The sequence below is a fragment of the Phyllobates terribilis genome, unplaced genomic scaffold, assembly GCF_046119375.1.
Source record: "Phyllobates terribilis strain yellow unplaced genomic scaffold, ASM4611937v1 Scaffold_2__4_contigs__length_985480577, whole genome shotgun sequence".
Lineage (NCBI taxonomy): Eukaryota > Metazoa > Chordata > Amphibia > Anura > Dendrobatidae > Phyllobates > Phyllobates terribilis.
The window spans coordinates 146,020,696-146,040,899 of NW_027362762.1; the positions used below are offsets into that span (position 1 = coordinate 146,020,696).

The following is a 20,204-nucleotide window of genomic DNA, read 5'->3' on the forward strand; positions in this document are numbered from 1 at the left end:
CGCGCAGCGCTCCTGCTTGGTTCCCGGCACTTTGCAGTGAGTTGAAGGACCTGCGCTGACGTCAGAGTCATGTGACGGGTCACGTGACGCTGACGTCGGCAGGTCTTTCAATTCAAAGTTGCCGGCGAGGGAGAACGGATTGAGCAGGACAGCGCGGGCCATCGGAGGGTAAAGTATACATTTATTTTTTATTTTTACCACTCTCTCGGGTCACACTATATAAATCCATGCCGGTTGCATGGATTTATATAGTGTGACCTAGTTGTCAAGCACTTTCCAAGTGATGCTAAAATCGCCTGGAAAGCGCTTGTCAATTCGCATGCGGAAACGCATGTGGAAACGCATGTGAATCCGCATGTATTCCGCAGGAAAAAAGCATGCACAATCTGCATGCGTTTTTTCTGCCAGGGAGGTGCAGAAATGATGCAGGAATTTTCTGCTTCATTTCTGCATCGTATGCACATACCCTTACTGAGTACCACATTTTTTTTTCTTGATTTCTTTTAGTGTTTCTTAAAGCCATAAAGTTGCCATTTGAAATGACTTTAGTTTTGTGCCATGTCTGTGATCTGCTTTTTTTCCAACAACATTAAACAACTGAATGAACATCCTCCGAGCCCAGTGATTCCATAATTTTTGCCAGGGGTTGTAGTATCTAGGTGTGTGGCACCTCTTTATAGCAATTTTACTCGCCTATTTTTGGTTAACATTTTTTTTTTACACATTTGATAGCTGTTGGTCAAATGATTGTCTAACTGAGTGTTATCTCTGACTCCCTCATACAGAGAAATCTTCTGCAGAGCCTTCTGTGTTCTTTATGAGAGCAGCTGTCCAAACAAAAAGATTGCCCTTTAAAATTCAACACGTGGAGAGTCTGGGAGGCTCCCCATACACATTAGTCTGTCATCGGATTCTGTGGTTTCGTCCAACTTTAGTCTAATGTGTATTGGGGCCTCTACACATGGCTCACAGTGCCAGAAAGTAGTTTTGAAAACTTAGAAATTTAGTTTTGGGGAACACAATTTTTTTTTAATGCTTACTTTTACTACTGTACTGTGCTATTTGAGTCGTTATATTGTGGAAAAAGGTGCATATAAGTTGGTGTTCTATATTTATTATTTTTTTTATAATGACAAAACATATGAAAAACGTTTCTGCATTTTTAATGCACTTTACTGTAACTGACCTGATACATTCATTGAAAGGGTTATTAGGAATATGAAGATATCAAACTTGTCTATGTTTTCCATTGTTATTTTAAAGGAGTTGTCCACTACTTTCCGTAGGATGGGGTATCAGTGTATGATTGGCGGGGTCCCGCACCCGGCACCCCCGCCTATCAGCTGTTATCGGTGCCAGCGGCCGGAAGTGCTCACCTGCGATGCTTGGACATCCATCTGTAGTGACAGATGTGCAGTAACAAGCGCTGGCGGTTACAACTTGACGCCCAAGCATCGCAGGTAAGCACTCCCGGACAGCGGCCGCTGCCACCGATAACAGCTGATCAGCAGGGGTGCCGGGTGCGGGACCCCACCCGATCATACATTGATGCCCTATCCTACGGATAGGGCATCAATGTGAAAGTAGTGGACAACTCCTTTAAGAGAATATGTAGCCACGGAAAGCAACTCCAAATTACTGAATTGCTACACAGACGCAGATTCCAAATGTTTGTCCTCACTTGCATTCCCCAACAATATGCCCCAAAACAGTGTGCGCGCTGTACGGGATATCATACCCAGACTTCTAAGCTTGGTTAAACAGCTTGAGCGGACTCTTAAGATGCTTCATTCGCAAACAGAGCATAAAGACAAAAACTAAATTTTTAGGATTTTTAATCTACTTACTTATTAAAGTATTTTAATGATGTTTTTCCCTTTTTTGACCACTTGCATTTCATTTTTATTTAATAAAAATGTAATAATAAAAAATCTTGTTCATTGTTTTTCTTTTGCTTGAATATTTTTAACGTAAACTACTAATTATATTTCATTATTTTTAATCCAATAAGAATTGTAATTTATTTTTACAGCTATGATTCTTAATTGTAATTTTATACAGCATGAAAATAAATAAACTTGCAATTTACTTGCTTTTTTTTATCCGCTGTCAAATTTTTCTATCAGACTTTGGTCCCCAAAACCTATTCATGCATATGAGACTCTACACTGATCTATGAAAAAAACACATAATAAGCTGTGCAACTGGAAAAAAAAGTTGCTTTTCTGAACTTGAAAAAGTCACCAGTTCAGCGTCGAAACGTGTTGTTAAATAAAAACCCTGTTTCTATATCTACAGCAGCAACACTTGTTTTCTTTTTCCAGCCGCACAGCTTATTTTTAAATAGTATTTTCATTCCTGATTGGTGGATTTTATCTGGGAGATCTCCCCCAGTCACAAGGCAGCATCAAATATGCTTTTATGGTGGTCACCCCAGAACCTCCCAGGTGAGAACCCCAGACTCACCCGTCAGACACACACCACTCCTCTGTACTGCTGCTAGTGTCCCCCGTTGGTCTCCTACTTTTTCTTCCAGTGGGGGCATCAGATGACCACTGCAGCAAATCAGCATCCACTGCTCAGCTGCAGTGGTCACATTCCGTTTCAGTTGGAAGAAGAAGACAGGTCTCTCTGGCTGCAGTGGTCCCGTTACATCTGGCCCAATCATTGGCCGCACTGGTCAGGTAAGAGAAGAAGAAACCGGTGGGGTCCACTGGTAGCAGTGAGGAGGACTAGTTTAGGTCTGACAGGTATTTTTTTTTATGATAAGAGCACCATGGTCCCATTTAAAAAAAAGTGATTAATCCCTTTATATAGCTGACAAATGAATGCGGATTTGTCACTGTATTTCATAATACAAATGTCATACATTTTTAAAGGGAACCTATCAGAATCATTTACACTTATAAACAAATTACACTGCTGGATGCAACTTTTTAAACTGAATCTAAACATTTCATTGTTTAGACAAAGTTCCCTACAGTTCGTCAAAAATCGCTATTTAAAGCAGACCTGTTACCAGGTCAAAAGTGACCAGTTTATACTCTTATTAAAAAACAAACAAACTGAACACTTAGAGGAGCAGTAAGAATAAAATAAGAACAAAAACTGCCCACTTTAGACCCTGTGACAAGTCCTCTTGAATATGAGAAAAGTAAAAATAGCTGCATAATCCTTTTCTCCACCCACTTGGCCTGATTCCTCAGTGAACTTCCTCCCTGCTGCTGAATCTCTGCTCAGCTCCTCAGTGTCCCATCTCCTTTCTGGGTGTGAGGAGTTCGAATACACTTGGGCTCAAGAGCTCTCTAACGCTTGTTTTAATTTCAGGATTTTACAAACATCCTAACATGGATTTTGAATCTATTTTATAATGTATGCATTTTGTATTGGAATATCTGGTGACAAATCCACTTTAAATAAGTTCTCTGGTATATTTTTGAACTGCACAAGGAAAAGCCAGGGTGTTGTTCGATGTTAGGCTACAAGTCTGCAGTCACTCAGTGTGACTGCAGACTTGTGAATCCTCACATCATAGTTCGTTGTGAGGATTTTCCGGCGCCGGGAATGGGTGGTAGTTTGACTGACAGTATGAGCTTTGCATACTTCCGGCCACATTCTGACTAGACTGTGTCCGGCCTCGCTCAGTACACTTACATTGAGCGAGGCTGCGCCCATCTAGTCGGCATAGAATGACTGTAGACTTGTAGCCTAAGGTAGGACAACCACCTTAACAAAGAATACACTCCCGGGCTGGTGTTGCAGTTCCAACAGTCTCCGCCTGACCAAAAGCAATGGCGTCTTTCTGTCCCAGCCACGGATCATACCGCCAATCTGAGGCTTGGTAGTCAGGTGAACATGCAGTCATTGCTTCCAGTCTGGCAGAGACTGACGGAGCGGCAGAGGTGCAGCAGAATGCCATGGATGAATATTTCTTCTTTTTTTGTTCATTCTCCTTGTTGACCTCCCCCTGTCAATTACCGGTGAACCCATTTAAAGCAGATCTGTCACCATATTTGACAATACAAAAAACAATAGCTATTCCTCAAGATCCCCCTATATACACGTGAGCTTGACCTGACCAGGTGTATGTTTATTTCAATGGGTACAGAGGAATAAGCTGCGGCCAGACATCTTGGCTCATCTTCCATGATGTTCTCCTGGCGTCTGGTGTCAGAGTAGTCGGGACACATCAATAGTTGGCGGGTTTTGCCACACCAATTTTTTTCATTGAGTTTTATAAAAATCCTGTCAGTCTCTGCACTTCCTCTTCTGCCAATAATTGACTGCAGCGGTCACGTGACTGGGACAAGATTTACAGTCGCTATGAGTTATTATTTTTGCTCCATGCAGGAGAGTTCTGACATTTATTTCAGGGGTAGATAATCATGTAAAATAAATAGACAAAAATAAGTATGCTTCCATAATGTGGAGTCGTCGGTCTTATCTCTGTATGGGTATGTCTTGGAGACAATGGCGCACCCGCCAAGAATTTCCAAGGCCGCACCGGTTCCAGAAAAATCTGGCGCTTTCCTTCCTGAAGCTGCTTCGCTGGCGGGTTTGATGTCGTTTTGCAGCGGCATCTTTTTTCTATAACCCAACAAAGAACATGCTGCTGCTTTTTTTTACTGTTTCATAGTTTCCAAACCCTGAAGCAGTTAAAAGAAATAAGGAAAGGCTGAACATTTTACATTGCTGTGCAATATGTTCATTTTTTTGCAGCAATTTTTTGTCATTTTCTTAGGCCACGTTCAGTATTTGGTCAGTATTTACATCAGTATGTGTAAGACAAAACCAGGTGAGGCACAGTCAGAGGAAAGTATAACAGAAACACGTCACCACTTCTGTATTTATCACCCACTGCTGGTTTTGGCTTACAAATACTGATGGAAAATACTGAACGTGTGAACGTGGCTATAGGCAGATTCTCGGCAATAAACCCACGGTGTTCACACAGGACCGTGGCCTACAGGGGGCATTTCTTGTAGATGTGTGATCTCCGCAGCTAATCACAGGCGGCCAATCGATTAGCCGCCACCCCATGGGAGCGACGGTATTTTGGGGAAAGGACTAAACTAGTGATTTTTATTTTAGCCAATCTGCAGGGACAGATAAGCAGGAAAATGTTTACCAAAATCCATAACAGCAAATCCAGTACATGAACTTACACTGACCAAAGTGAAAAAAGCATAGAAAAACACCATTAAAATATAAAAAGCCTCTATTTGTAAGAGCAATCACATAATAGTTAGAAAGAGAGCATAGCTGCTGGACTGTACGTGCTGTGTCATCACCCGACAGCCCGGCCCGGTCATGTGAGCCATAAACACGCTGCTGGGTGACGACTATTGCTCTATTGCTCCTTCCTAGGGAACGAAGAGGTTAATGCTGCTCACACTGCGGTGCTCATAACCTGGGTGTGTCCCGGGGTCGGGTGGGCGGAGCTAACTGCTGGTGCGGGGCTTCTCAGGGAGTGACGAGACACAGAGTCCAATCAGAGGCAGAGCTGGTCGATAGGCGTGGCCGTAAATAAAAAATAGTCCAAAGTCTCCCGGAAGAAGACAAACTAAGCGACGAGCGAGAGAAGAATCCAACCTGACAGGTGCGTATCCCTGCGCTCCCCGTGCCCTGTGTATAGTACCTCGGGCAGGTCACATGACTGCGCTATAGCGCTGACCCTATAGAGAGGTATAGATAGATGTCCGGTGCTCCTTTCACATTTTGCTGCTGTGCTTTCCCCATGCGTCTTACCTCCTGGTATTCTGCACCTCTCACATGATGGTGCAGGACATAGAAGTCAGGACTTTGTTCTCCCAGATAATGATGATCACTAGTGATGGTGGATAAACCTATGGGGTTGTAAATGATTGGGTCCCTTTAAATGTCCCATCAGCAGCAGTGACCCCCCCAGGCCTGTGCCAGGGAAGGGTGAAGTGTCCACTGGGTGTGCCCTTCTGTCTGAGTGTCCTGATCAGGCTGGCACATCCACAGTGATCCACGCTGTGGTGTGTGTGTGCGCCGATCCTGAGCGTGGTATTGGGCCAGCAGAGCTCAGTACTCTGCAGCACAGACACTGTGTGCAGGCGCCGGTGTCCAGCCCTACCACCCGGGCCGCAGGTATTGTGCAGCCTGTGAGTTATGCTGTAGTCCTCATCAGGACCACACAGACCATTGGTGCAACCTGTACAGCAGTAACGGGGCCACTATCACCTTCAAAGCAGCAAACCGCTTCTGCCACAGACACATTATTGGGCCCATGTACCGCTCTTGCACAGGGGCCCTCTTCTGTCTATGTCCGCCCCAGGGCAAGGCTTAGCAAAGATTGACCAGGACACAGATACGGCGCCCAGTGGACACGTCAGCCTTCAGGGCAGGACTTCTCTTGTTCACTTTATAAGAAATGCAGTGCTAAAGTGGACTGATGGATGTAACCTTAGAAAGGTCTTTACAGGTCACATACTGTGAGGGCAGCGGTTTATACGGCTCGATCTTGATTCTTTTCACAACTGCTTGGAGCCTTAAAAATTGTTATATTGAAGGGACTGCTCCTCTGTGCACCTCAGGGGTATTGCTCCTCACTGTAGATACACCAGCTGGTCCCATTGAGAGAAATGGTGTGATCTAGTGGAAGAAAAGGTCTCTTTGTTTTAGTGATTAGTGGGGGTCTCAGTAGTAGGACCCTCCCGATCAGTCAGTTATGATATTCAGCTTTGCCATAAATGTATATAGCTTAAAAAAAAAAACCAACTGTTATATCCTGTGCAAATCCCAGCCTAACTGTGGGTTTCCTGCCCCTATTTAATGGTATATATCCCTATGATGCCATCAGTTGTGGGCATTAGGCCCAGGCATGGATCTACTCCTGTATCACACGAGGGTGGAATTGGCCTAGAGTTCTCCACTGTTGTACCTATGTGGACTGTATAAAAGTGGGGTTTGAATAATTTCATAGCCAACTTATTACTGAAAGTACAGAAGCTATAGGCCATGTGTGATCACTGTATTGAAATACATTGGAGATGTGAGACCACCCAAGCAAGGAATCAATGGTGGTCCCATCAGGCTGGTTCCTGGTCTGGGACCATAAAAGAAGAATTTTTCTGAACCTTAGGCAGTTAAAGGGGTATTCCCAATGTAGATATCTACAGCAGGATTCCCAGGGGCACATTAGAGTGTCTCTCCACACGAGTGTATACATCGGATGGATGGTATCTGATGTTTTATCGGATAGCACTTGGACCAATGTTATTCTATGGGTAGGGCTGATCAGCATTTCTCTTTTTTCTCATGCCGATTCGGCATTTGAAAAATTGCAGCATGCTGCGCAAATCGGATCGTGCTTGCCCATCCAAGTCTATAGAAAACATCGAACTGCACTTGGATGACATGAGAGTGCAGTCCAATTTCCACAGGCTCACTGTATGGAGAAGATGGAGATATCTTGTTCTCCATCTTCTCCTCACCTGTGCTTCGAAAAAATCTGATCACACTAAGCTGACACTCCGATCAGAGTTTGAGCCGAGTATCATTTAGGCTATGTGCCCACGTTGCATTTATGAAGCAGAAAATTTCTGCTGCATAAATGCAAGTCCTCTCCCGGAAAAACGCATGCGGAATTCCGCACGCGTTTATCGCGCATTTTTCGTGCGTTTATCACGCGTTTTCCACATGCGGAATTGCCTTGCGTTTTTTATGCATTGGACAAAGGCAATTCCGCTTGCGGAAACGCAAAATTAAATGACATGCTGCGGATTTTTGAACGCGGCATAAACGCTGCGGAAAAATCCGCAGCATGTGCATAGAACTTGCGGAATCCCCTTGGGGACCATGGGGTGCGGATATACATGCGTTTTTCAAGCGTTTACGCTGCGGAAATTCCGCAGCATATACGCTTGAAAAATGCTACGTGGGCACACAGCCTTACATTATCGATCCGATTCTCTCGAGTGTGACAATCTATGCTCTTGTGACCCCGGCCTCACTTGTATTGGAGTCATAGAAACTGCCAAGCCCAGTCCCATAGTAGGGAATGGTTAACTGTATAATTTATGTCAGTTTATGGCATAAGTAGCAGTAAATCCATTACCTGTCCCTTCCTGATAAGCCCAGTCTGCTTTTTAGAAAAGTGGTGAGGGTGTTGGGAAAAGGGTAAAAAGTTGCCAAATGTTGCATAAGTATGGCTTTGGTTATACTATGTTTGTTTATTAGGCCGGGCCCTTCATAAATGCCCTCTTTTATATTTGCATAAGTCCTAGAGGTTGTATGAGGATAGAAGAAGGGTCTGCTTTCTCCCCAGCTGTCCCACCTCTGTGTCTGGGCGTATTCGCTTGAATGTGACTGAACTGTAATGCCCGGATAGCCCATGGACGAGTGTTGCTGGATGTAAGAATATGCAGAACTCTTTCTAATCTTATACGACTAAGATTTTTCCTTCCCAAGGTTTAAGGTTACACATTGTAAAGTGACTCATAACCGTATCTAGGACTACTGAGACTCTGGTTAATGTACATAGTATAATTACTCTTCTACCGGCGTTGATAGGAACCCCACCCTTCTCTCCTACTGACCATACGGCTGCTCAGGGAACGGCTTGGATACACAGGGATAGTTTACCAGTATGATCAGCAAGAATTCACAAGAATCTGAGGACTGGGGCTCAAGGGCGTGATATCGCTAGTGATGTGTATGGAGGCCCAAAATGGCAACTGTAGCTGTACTGATGACAGCCACAGCAGTGTCAGACTGGCGTGGAATTGATTCTTCCGGGCCCACCCTTCTGCAACTTTACACGGAAATGTTACCAGTCATTAGTCCAGACTCATGCACATGACACAATACAGTGAGTAAAACTGCGTGTGCCTTAGTAAATTTGGCACATTTTTAAGCTTACATGGGCCACCAACAGAAACGTACTACAGTCAGGGGGAGAATGGGATCATGCGCACCCATAAAAGTCTGTGGGTGCGAGTACAGTCCGATTACCGCCGGCAATGGAGAAATTACTTTCTCTGTCTCCTGCAATTCTCTGATGTGAAAGAATCGGAGCACAGAGCACTGCACTCAGTTTGAGCCGAGTGTCATTTGCATAATCTTCCCGATCTCTCGCATGAGAGAATCGACGGCGGTGTGACCCCGGCCTAAGGAGCGTGTATCAGTCCAGCAGAGTCTGTGGGGACCAGCCTCCATGGCTAGTCAGCTCAGTCTCCTGTTCCCTGTTCAAAGTTTTCTCTGAAAGGCCACGGGGTTTCACAGTAAAATAAAGATGTTTGTAATGATGGAGCCGATCTGATTCTTACTGTCCATGGTTCGGGCAGGAATCACCAGACCAGTTCCAGGATCGACCCCTAGAATCTAATTACACACTTGCATGCGTCTTTAAGGCCATGTGCACATGTTGGGTATTTGGAGTTTTTTTTTTACCTCAGTAACTGAGATGAACACGTGCGCAGTGATGGCGTTTTTACACTGCTATGCAATGTGTTCATTTTTTTTATTTTGCAGCAGTTTTTCATCGTTTTCTTAGGCCACATGCACACGTTGAGTATTTGGTCAGTATTTTACATCAGTATTTGTAAGCCGCAATCAGAGGAAAAGTATAATAGAAACACATCACTATTTCTGTATTTATCACCCACTCCTGATTTTGGCTTATAAATACTGAGGTAAAAAAACCTCACTAAATACTGAACGTGTGCACGTGGCCTTAAGGGTATGTGCGCACGATCAGTATTTTTTGCTTAAATTTCTGCAGCGTTTCTGCACCTCTTGGCAGCAAAAACGCTGCGGAAATTCCTCACATTTTTGGTATTTTATGATAGTTTTTTTTATGCGTTTTTACCATGTGTTTTTGCCAATGCATTACATAGGAAAAATGCACAAAAAAATGACATGCTGCAGATTAAACACACATGAAATCCTGTCAGGAAAATTCTTGGTAATGGGCACAGATCTTCAAAATTCTCATAGGCAATGCTGGCATAAGGACTAACATGCGTTTTTGGGGCAATTCTGTACGGGAAAAAATGCATCAAAAACGCACCATGTGCACATAGCCTAAAGTTGTTTACAGACCATTCCATTATGTGGGACAAGTTTATATTATATGATGTTACTCACTTTATGAAAATTCTGTCGTCTCATATTGAAATGTCCACAGTAGTCAGAGAGGCGTCCCTACCTGCTTACTAGTCCTGCCCGTCTGCACACTGAGGCGCTTCGGAGAGGCCTGAGCCTTCCCTATATTCCCCCTCCTCCTCGCTGCTTGTGAATACCGTCCCTTCCCGCATGCGCTGTGGATCTTTGCCTGTGTGCCAGAGGAGTGCGGTCACACAGCACATGCCCAAAGTCGCGGTATTCACAAGCAGCCATTGAATTCAAAGTCCTGGTAGGAGAATGTGAGGACGGCTGAGGGGTCTCAGTCACGCCTCAGTGGGCATGCTATTGGCAGACTAGTCAACGTGTATTGAACGCCTTCCTGACTACTCTGGACATTTGAATATGCAGCGACAGAAAGGAGTATCACTATACAGTACAGTGGTTTGCAAAAGTATTCACCCCTTTGGCTTTTTACCTATTTTGTTCCACTACAACCTGTGTTTAAATATTTTTGTAATCTGATTTGTGTGTGATACATCAGCACTAAATAGTCTTAAGTTGGTGAAGAGAAGTGAGAAAAATATAGGCATAAATTAAATTTATGGGATCAAATAACTAAACATTGGCATGTGCACATGTATTCACCCCTTTTTCTATGAAGCCCTTAAAAATTTCTGGTGCAAGCAATTACCTTCATAAGTCACATGCTTAGTAAAAGGAAGTCCCCCTGTGTGCAATCTAATGTCACATGGTCTGTCAGTATATACACAGCTTTACTGAAAGGCCACAGAGGCTGCAACACCATTAAGCAAGAGGCATCACTAACCAATCACCACCATGAAGGAGATCTCCAAACAAGTCAGGGACAAAGCTGTTGAGAAGTACAAGTCAGGGCTGGGTTATTTAAAAAAAAAATAAAAAAAATATCCCAATCTCTGATGATCCCCAGAGCACCATCAAATCCATTATCATCAAATGGAAAGAGCATGGTACTACAGAAACCTGCTAAGAGAGGACCACCCACCAAAACTCTCAGCCTGGGCAAAGAGGGCATTAATCAGAGAGGCAGCATAGAGACCCATGATAACCCTGAAGGCGCTGCAGAGTTCCCAAGTAGAGACTGGAGTATCTGTCCATACGACCACAATAAGCCATACACTCCATAGAGGTGGGGTGGTCTTTATGGAAAAGTGGCAAAAAAAAGCCTTTTATTACACACAAAAATTGTAAGGCTCGTTTTGAGTTTACCAAAAGACGTGGGAGACTCCCCAAGTGTATGGAGGAAGGTGCTGTGGTCACGAGACCAAAATTGAACTTTTTGGCCACCAAGGTAAACTCTATGCCTGGTGCCAAACCGGCACAGCTCATCAACCCAAGAATGCCATCCTGCTGTGGGGATGTTTTTCTGCAGCAGCGACAGGGAAAATGGTCTGAGTCAAGGGGAAGATGGATGGTGCGAAATACAGGGATATTCTTGAGCAAAACCAGTTTCAGTCTGTCAGTGATTTGAGACTGGAACGGAGGTTCACCTTCCAACAAGACAATTACCTAAAGCATACTGCTAAAGTAACACTCGAGTGGTTTAAGAGGAAGCGTGTAAATGTTTTGGAGTGGCCTAGTCAAAGCCCAGACCTTAATCCAATTGAGAATCTGTGATCAGACTTGAACATTGTTGTTCACCAGAGGACACCATCTAACTTGAAGGAGCTGGATCAATTTGCCTTGAGGAATGGGCAAAATCCCCAGTGACAAGATGTGGAAAGCTCATAGAGACTTATCCAAAGCGACTTACAGCTGTAATTGCCGCAAGAGGAGGTTTTGTAAAGTACTGACTTTAGGGGGTAAATAGTTATTCATACTGAAGTTTTCAGTTATTTTGTCCTATTTGTTGTTTGCTTCACAATAAAAAGAAAACAAAATGTTCACAGTTGTAGGCATTTTCTTTACATGAACTGATGCAAACTCTCAAATACCAGTCAAATTCCAGGTTGTGAGGTAGCAAAACACAAAAAATGCCAAAGGGTGTGAATACTTTTGCAAGCCACTGTATAAGTAAAACTGTCACATGTAATAGGGTTGTCTGTAATCAACTTTTAAAGACAAATGCAACCATGTTATTAGATTGTAGGAGTTGATCCTGCCGTTAGGTTCCCTTCAACATGTGCTTTCCCCCCTCCCCCCCCCATAAAGTAAGCAGTATGTATGTATATATCTCTATCTCAGCAGCCCGAGTTCCGAAACAAATAAGTTTTGGAAACTAGAAAAGTGTGCTCTACTTTCAGCCTTTTTACATGATACACAACAAAGTTGTCATAATTAAGAAATTAGTAAATTGCATTAAGGGAAACAAAAATAAAATTTAGAAGATTACAAAGACGTTCGCCAATTCAAAAAGTGAATTGCCCAGGGCAGATAGCGTGGAAATCACTCTGTATGCCTTATCACCTTCAGCTGATCCTGTTAAAATCCGCTATCGGTGGCAGCTCACAGGCATCACGTAACCCCGTGCTGATGTCACGATAAGTGAGGCGTGACTCAGCGCTGGGGTCCCCACGGTGGCTGCTGGGTTGTGGGTGGGGTTATTCCCCGCGTCACACCCAGCATCCACCGCACGCTTTCCCAATGAATGGGGAGAGGGAGAGCGTGCGGTGGATGCCGGGTGTGATGCGCGGGTTAACCCAGCAGCCACCGGTGGAATGCGGAAGAGGGACCCTCGGCTGCTGCCTGGACTTGTCGTGATGTCAGCGGATGTCAGAGCCGGCTGCAGCCGGGGGTCACATGCTGCAGCCGGGGGGTCACAGGCAGACACAGCACCAGGAGGTAATTAGAAAGAAGCTTCTATTTATCATTAAAACACATTGGCATATTTTTAAAAGTACTGGACAACCCCTTTAAGTCTAAGGCAATGACTTGGCATGCCTGATGGGGTTAAGCTGTTTAAAAATTCAATAGGAAAATGTTCCCTTTCATCGTCATCATGTACAACAACAGAGTCATCGCTCCAACGTCAGCTGATGTTTTGCTCCGACTCCCCTCAAGGTTAAGCTCTTTATGTAGTAAGAGATATATATATATATATATATATATATATATATATATATATATATATATATATATATATATATATATATATATATATATATATATATATATATATATATATATATATAATCTCTATCTATCTCTCACACAGATCAAAAAAATAAAGGGAACACTCAAATAACACATCCTAGATCTGAATGAATGAAATATTCTCATTGAATACTTTGTTCTGTACAAAGTTGAATGTGCTGACAACAAAATCACACAAAAATTATCAATGGAAATCAAATTTATTAACCAATGGAGGCCTGGATTTGGAGTCACCCCCAAAATTAAAGTGGAAAAACACACTACAGGCTGATCCAACTTTGATGTAATGTCCTTTTAAAACAAGTCAAAATGAGGCTCAGTATTGTGTGTGTGTGTGTGTGTGTGTGTGGCGCCTCCATGTGCCTGTATGACCTCCCTACAACGCCTGGGCATGCTCCTGATGAGGTTGCGGATGGTCTCCTGTGGGATCTCCTCCCAGACCTGGACTAAAGCATCCGCCAACTCCTGGACAGTCTGTGGTGCAATGTGACGTTGGTGGATGGAGCGAGACATGATGTCTCAGATGTGCTCAATCAGATTCAGGTCTGGGGAACGAGCGGGCCAGTCCATAGCTTCAATGCCTTCATCTTGCAGGAACTGCTGACACACTCCAGCCACATGAGGTCTGGCATTGTCCTGCATTAGGAGGAACTCAGGGCCAACCGCACCAGCATATGGTCTCACAAGGGGTCTGAGGATCTCATCTCGGTACCTAGTGGCAGTCAGGCTACCTCTGGTGAGCACATGGAGGGCTGTGCGGCCCTCCAAAGAAATGCCACCCCACACCATTACTGACCCACTGCCAAACCGGTCATGCTGAAGGATGTTGGAGGCAGCAGATCGCTCTCCACGGCGTCTCCAGACTCTGTCACGTCTGTCACATGTGCTCAGTGTGAACCTGCTCTCATCTGTGAAGAGCACAGGGCGCCAGTGGCTACTTTGCCAATCCTGGTGTTCTGTGGCAAATGCCAAGCGTCCTGCACGGTGTTGGGCTGTGAACACAACCCCCATCTGTGGACGTCGGGCCCTCATACAACCCTCATTGTGTCAGTTTCTAACCGTTTGTGCAGACACATGCACATTTGTGGCCTGCTGGAGGTCATTTTGCAGGGCTCTGGCAGTGCTCCTCCGGTTCCTCCTTGCACAAAGGCAGAGGTAGCGGTCCTGCTGCTGGGTTGTTGCCCTCCTACGGCCCCCTCCACGTCTCCTGGTATCTGCTCCATGCCCTGGACACTTTGCTGACCGACACAGCTACCCTTCTCGCCACAGCTCGCACTGATTATTATTATTTATTATAATAGCGCCATTTATCCCATGTACATGTGAAAAAGGGGTATAATACAAGAACAATTACAATAATCTTGAACACAATGTGACAGCGACTGGTACAGGAGGAGCGAGGACCCTGCCCGCGAGGGCTCACAATCTACAAGGGATGGGTGAGGATACAGTAGGTGAGGGTAGAGCTGGTCGTGCAGCGGTATGGTGGAGCGGTGGTTACTGCAGGTTGTAGGCTTGTCGGAAGAGGTGGGTCTTCAGGTTCCTTTTGAAGGTTTCCACGGTAGGCAAGAGTCTGATACGTTGGGGTAGAGAGTTCCAGAGTAGGGGGGAAGCACGGGAGAAATCTTGTATACGGTTGTGGGAGGAGCAGATAAGAGGGGAGTAGAGGAGGAGATCTTGTGAGGATCGGAGGTTGCGTGCAGGTATGTAACGGGAGACTAAGTTGGAGATATATGGAGGAGACAGGTTGTGAATGGCTTTGTATGTCATGGTTAGGGTTTTGAACTGGAGTCTCTGAGCAATGGGGAGCCATTGAAGAGATTGACAGAGAGGAGAGGCTGGGGAATAGCGGGGGGATAGGTTGATTAGTCGAGCAGCAGAGTTTAGGATAGATTGGAGGGGTGCGAGAGTGTTAGAGGGGAGGCCACAGAGCAGGAGGTTGCAGTAGTCAAGGCGGGAGATGATGAGGGCGTGCACTAGTGTTTTTGCAAATTCATGGTTTAGGAATGTGCGGATCCGGGAGATATTTTTGAGTTGGAGTCGGCAGGAAGTGGAAAGGGCTTGGATATGTGGTTTGAAGGAGAGTTCCGAGTCCAGGGTTACCCCAAGGCAGCGAGCTTGAGGGACTGGGGAGAGTGGGCAGCCATTGACGTTGATAGATAGGTCAGTTGGGAGGGTTGAATGAGATGGCGGAAAGATGATGAATTCTGTTTTGTCCATGTTAAGTTTTAGAAATCTGGCAGAGAAGAAGGATGAAATAGACAGACATTGTGGGATTTTGGTTAGTAAGGAGGTGATATCGGGTCCAGAGAGGTAGATCTGTGTGTCATCAGCATAGAGGTGATAATGAAAGCCATGAGACTCTATGAGCTGTCCCAGGCCTAAGGTGTAGATGGAGAAGAGCAGGGGTCCTAGAACTGAACCTTGGGGGACACTGACAGATAGGGGGAGAGATGAGGAGGTGGTCTGTGAGTGGGAGACACTGAATGTCCGGTCTGTTAGGTATGAGGAGATCCAGGATAGGGCGGGCCAAGTCTGTGATGCCGAGAGATGAGAGAGTCTGGAGTAAGAGGTAATGGTCCACTGTGTCGAAGGCAGATGACAGGTCTAGAAGGAGGAGGACAGAGTAGTGTCGCTTAGATTTGGCGGTTAGTAGGTCGTTGGTAACTTTGGTCAGTGCAGTTTCAGTAGAATGGTGCGGTCGGAAACCAGATTGTAGGCGGTCAAAGAGGGAGCAGGAGGAGAGGTGGGAGGACAGTTCAGAATGGACGTTTTGTTCCAGTAGTTTTGAGGCATAGGGGAGAAGTGATATAGGGCGATAGCTAGATACGGAGGATGGGTCAAGGGAGGGCTTTTTGAGGATGGGTGTGATTGAGGCATGTTTGAAGCATGAGGGGAAGACACCAGTTGGTAGTGACAGGTTGAAGAGGTGGGCTAGGGCTGGGATGAAGATAGTGGTAAAGTTTGGGATGAGGTGGGACGGGATTGGGTCAAGTTTACAGGTGGTGAGGTGTGATTTGGAGAGTAAGGAGGAAAGTTGATCTTCAGAAATGGTGGAGAATGTAGTTTTGGAGGAGGAGGGTTGAGTAGGTTTGGGGGCTTTAGGCAAAAACTTTGTCTGATGGTGTCAATCTTCTGCTTGAAGAATGAGACAAAGTCTTCGGCTGAAATAAGAGGAGAGGGAGGAGGCACTGGGGGACGGAGGAGAGAATTGAAGGTGTTGAATAGTTGTTTAGGGTTGTGAGACAGGGAGGATATGAGAGATGAGAAGTATGTTTGTTTTGCTGCAGTGAGTGTGGACTTGAAGGTAGTGAGGGACTGTTTGAATGCGATGAAGTGCTCATGGGAGTGGGACCTTTTCCATCTACGTTCAGCAACACTGGAGGCCCGTCGCAGTTCTTTAGTTAGGCTGGTGTGCCAGGGTTGTCTGTTGATTGTGCGAGCCTTGGTATGTGCCATCCTGGAAGAACTGCACTACCTGAGCAACTTCTGTGGGTTGTACTGTAGACAACGCCTCATGCTACTGTACCTCTAGGGGTGAGAGCAATGGCAAAATGAAAAAGTGACCAAAACAGTCAAAAAGGATGAGAACAGAGAAATGGTCTGTGGTCACCACCTGCAGAACCACTCCTTTATAGGGGGTATCTTGCTAATTGCCTAGCATTTCTACCGGTTGTCTCTTCCATTTGCACAACAGCAGGAGAAATTGATTCACAATCAATGTTACTTCATAACTGGACAAGTAGATTTCACAGAAGTGTTATTGACTTGGAGTTACATTGTGTTGTTTAAGTGTTCCCTTTATTTTTGTGTTTGTGTGTATATCTCACTACTCTGTTCTAAAAGGCTTTTTCAACGGGCAGGCCAGAGCCCTATATTTGTTCTCGTGCTAGCCGCATAGTGACGACCGTCCCAGTGATGCTGGTGATCACGAGGATCCGCATGGATCAGAATTTTCTGTGATCTGGGCAGTTGCGGCAGGAGTATAGCTGTTTATTACAACCATCCTCCTCCTGCTTTGTGCAGATACTGCCATAATATTGACAGAAACAATCAGACTCATCTAATAGTATGTTAGCACTAGAGATGAGCGGATCTGGCAAGATTCAAATTTGCTTAACCGTGCAGATTTTACTGGGAAATTTGATTTGCAGAGAAGGTATTCAATGCAAATTGAATGTTCCTTATTCTGCCTTCCTTCCTTAATACCTCACAGCTTGCATTTCCGGCTGCTGCCCACCGTCTGGTCTTCCGTAGTTCTTCTGTCCGCTGTGGTGCCCCAGCTTCTTCACTTTAGGCCAGGACTACTAGGCGCTACCAGGCCTTGAACGTTCCTGTGTGTCTTGCCGGCACGGTTCATGTCGTGACGTCGGTGACCTCCGAGGCCTGGCCACTCGCAGAAATCCTGGATTAGAGTGAAGAGCCTGGACATGCAACGGGCGACAGTAGGGAAAAAGTTGCTATGGGGTGGATAGCGAGCTGCACTGATAGCCAGAAACAAGAGCAGTAAGATGAGTATTAGGTTTTATTTATTTTTTTTACTTTTGTTGGACCTCTATGGTTCAGCAAAATAGTTGCCAAGTGGCCTCCAATTTACTGAACTCACACGGCGCAAATTACAAAAAATCTGGATTGTGGAGAATGCAGATTTTTGTAAAATTTTAGTGGAATTGAAGTCGCCTAGCTCTAGTTGTCACTTTTTTTTTTTGGTGCAGATACTATAAAGATTTACGTCTATTATGTTTTTTTAGGTGGAGAGGGAAGAATTAGGAAAAAAATTGTGACTCCAAAACCATTACTTGAAGCATGTGCATTTGCATATTATCTATATTACGTCAAGATATCGCGTCCACAGTTGACTGTGGCATCTGAATGGTTGAACAGTTATTATAGGGGAAAGCAACAGCATGTGACAGCGCAGGTGGTGAGGGAAACTACAGCAAGTCCTGAAGGTATACAGAGGTCAACGAATGCTTGGAACTGAAGTTCCCAGAAGTGAAGAGGAAGATGGTCACAGGCTTACAGCCAATCAGTGGCCGCAGTGTGAAGATTTTGTCACTGATGGGGCCACAGATTGACAACAGCGATAACATGACATTCAATTGATGAGAGAAAGTGAGAACACCAGTGGGGAACATGGGTGGCTGTCCGGCGAACTGCAGGGGTTGTGTCATGGCTGTGGAGTTGGTAAGCCAAATCTCCAGCTCCTCAACTTCCCTGACTCCGACTCCTCAGATCTGGGTTCTGTAGGTAATTATAAGTTCCAAGCGCCAACTTGGTCACCTAATGATGATTTTTATTTCTGTAGCGCCAACATACCATCATATTGAAGCTTGTTTATTGCGGGACGAGTTGTAGTTTTAAGTGACCTCATGGGACCCCAGACACCACAGGACACCCCAATGAAATATAACCCAATAAGAACCCAATAAAGACTACATACTCTTTTGGTGAATAAAGGCCGCAGTGTTTATTAATGGGTTACCTAATAATTAACCATTCAAATAAATTAGCTGAAAACTAATAAAATCACATTCATATAAAAAATTAGACATTAAAAGTCCACAAACTTATAATTCAAACAATGGGCGACCAGTCAACTAAAAAACACCGCGAATTACAAATAAAATATCCAAGGTCGGGCGGGGGAGCTGCTTCACCGGCTGGCTCTGACACCGATGACAGGAATCTCAGGCTTATATCATCTTCTGATTCCCTCTTAAACACCTTCCGCCAATCAAATGTCTGTTGTCCAAAACTGCCCGATCAGCTGATTGGCTGAAGAAGAATCTAGAAAATGATTACCATTGACCGTCCTTGCCGGCGAGGGGGAGGACTGCCCATACCAAAACATTAACCTGAGGTAAATTATAGGGGGAGAAAAAGGAGCAACAAAGTCAAACATACTAAACACTACCCTTCTTAAACTAATGCCTCAAAAAACGGGGAGAGAGAGAATGACGCATGGGTGCCATAATCCCATCCATCCCCCACGCTAATTTTTTTTTATAGTTTGGGCCTGTTTTTATTGATACCATTTTGGGGTACATATGTCATTTTTATTTAACTTTTTTTCGTGGGAAGTGTGACAGCCAAAAAAATGTAAATTCCGGCATTCCAATTTTTTTACGACATGTAAGGTTTATGTAGCATACCTGGCGGCGTTCTTGCATGGTGTTCCATCTCTCATCATGCAAGATCGCAAACTTCATCTCCCGCCCAGCTTCCTGGTCTGGCTTCTTTCCTTGTGCTCTGCTCCACTTTGGCTGCATAGGGCGACGCCCGCTGAACTTCCTGTTTCTTGTACCTGCTGCGGACACGCCCCTGTTGCACCTTCAGCCTATTGCTGTCCATCTTTGGGTATTTATACCACCTTCTTCCTCAAGATGGCGCCTGAGCATTGTTTCTTGTCAGTTGGCTTTTTGTCTCTGACATGCCAGGTCCTATCCTGTTTTCCAGTTCTGTGTCTGAACTGTGGTCTGTTCTTGTGAACACGCTTCTTGCCTGTTCTTTCGCCTTCTAGGGGCCGTATTCCTAGATCTGCCTGTCTGTGCCTTGCGGTATCTGCTCCTGTCTGAACAGAGTCCTGTTTGTGTCCCTGCCTTGCGGTATCTGTTCCCGTCTGAACAGAGTCCTGTTTGTGATCCTGCCTTGCGGTATCTGTTCCCGTCTGAACAGAGTCCTGTTTGTGTTCCTGCCTTGCGGTATCTGTTCCCGTCTGAACAGAGTCCTGTTTGTGTTCCTGCCTTGCTGTCTCTGTTCCCTTTCCTCTGTTCCCTGTTGTCTGTGCCTCGTTTCTACTTTAACCTTGTCTCCCTTTTCCCTCTATGTCTGTTTTCTGCGTCTTTCTGCAGAGTCTGAACCTGCTCCTAAATTCCTTCTCGTCGTCTCTGTACCTCTGTTGTGAATTTAGTGTATGCTCGCTACTTCTTTGTAAGTACTGTGCGTGCTTCTGGTTCTGCCTTTCCTTCTCCGTCTGT

The 20,204-nt window shown here is 45.0% G+C and overlaps 1 protein-coding gene across 2 annotated transcripts in view; it reads left to right on the plus strand.

Moving 5' to 3' along the window:
* Window positions 1-5,486: 5,486 nt before the first annotated feature.
* PRR13 (proline rich 13) overlaps window positions 5,487-20,204 on the plus strand; it is a 37,938-nt gene continuing 23,220 nt past the window's right edge. Inside the window, exon 1 of one of the 2 annotated variants that reach the window (XM_073662950.1) lies at window positions 5,487-5,599. The gene's annotated coding sequence lies outside the window, so the exon portion shown is untranslated. The remainder of the gene's footprint in view (window positions 5,600-20,204) is intronic. The other variant, XM_073662951.1, reaches the window with a different exon arrangement.